The sequence below is a fragment of the Gossypium hirsutum genome, chromosome D06, assembly GCF_007990345.1.
Source record: "Gossypium hirsutum isolate 1008001.06 chromosome D06, Gossypium_hirsutum_v2.1, whole genome shotgun sequence".
Classification (NCBI taxonomy): domain Eukaryota; kingdom Viridiplantae; phylum Streptophyta; class Magnoliopsida; order Malvales; family Malvaceae; genus Gossypium; species Gossypium hirsutum.
Genome location: NC_053442.1, coordinates 26,684,358 through 26,685,368, shown reverse-complemented (window position 1 = coordinate 26,685,368; position 1,011 = coordinate 26,684,358). Strand labels below are relative to the sequence as shown.

The window sequence follows — 1,011 nt, the reverse complement described above, 5'->3', positions numbered from 1 at the left end:
GGGGAGTATAACAAGGCCAACTATTATAACCAATAATTTCGAGATAAAACCAGCAATGATCCAAAACAGTCTACAGTTTAGGGGTACGATGACGGAGGATCCAAACCAACAGTTAAAATGGCTCCTTCAGCTTTGTGACACATTTCAATATAATGGGGTCACCGATTATGCTATTCATCTTCGATTGTTTCCCTTATCCTTAATAGATAATGCTTTCTCTTGGTTAGATTTGTAGGCACCAGGATCTATTATGACATGGGACGAGTTTGCAAGAAAATTCCTAAAAAAGTTCTTCCCATTAGCAAGACAATCTAGCTAAGGAGAGAGATTGCTACGTTTTAGCAATTAGAAAGAGAAAGTTTCCACGACGCTTGGGAGCATTTTAAGACGCTGATTTACAAATGCCCACATCATAGATTACCTAAGTGGCTACGATTTTAGATGTTTTATAATGGGTTTAACGTACATGCATGGTTAGGGTTAGATGGAGCAGCAGTAGGAGCTTTAATGAACAAGACATAAGAGGATGCATATGATCTAATAGAGAATATGAAAATGAACTCCTGCTAGTGGTCAACTGAACACTGTACATATGGCCAAAGACCATCTACGGTGAAGGTTGTCTAATAGGATGACAAATATCAATAATTAGTGGACAGAAGGACAGACTTAATTGCATAAAGGCCTCAAATAGTGCACCATCTATATATGAAGGGGATAAACAACTCTTTCAATATATTAACAATCTCATCGAGGATGTGAACTACATCAGGAATAGGGGTAGAAACCCTTATTCAAATACATACAATGCCAAATGGAAAGATCACCTAAATCTGAGATGGGGAAGAAATCAAGGAGGAAATAATAGTTCGAACCAAGTTAAAAATGCTAACTATCAACCTCCTTATTTGTAGAAACCTCAAGAAGAGACCAACCTAAATGACCATATTGTATTTGGTCAACATTTGGATCGAATTGAAAGGGAAATGTAGCCAATAAGGATAGAAGTGA

The 1,011-nt window shown here is 37.3% G+C and overlaps 1 non-coding gene across 1 annotated transcript; it reads right to left on the bottom strand.

Annotated features, from left to right (window-relative positions):
• Positions 1-313: 313 nt before the first annotated feature.
• LOC121218820 (small nucleolar RNA R71) lies at positions 314-419 on the bottom strand. Its single transcript, XR_005915297.1, has one exon. It is a non-coding gene; the product is annotated as a small nucleolar RNA R71 (small nucleolar RNA).
• Positions 420-1,011: the final 592 nt, after the last annotated feature.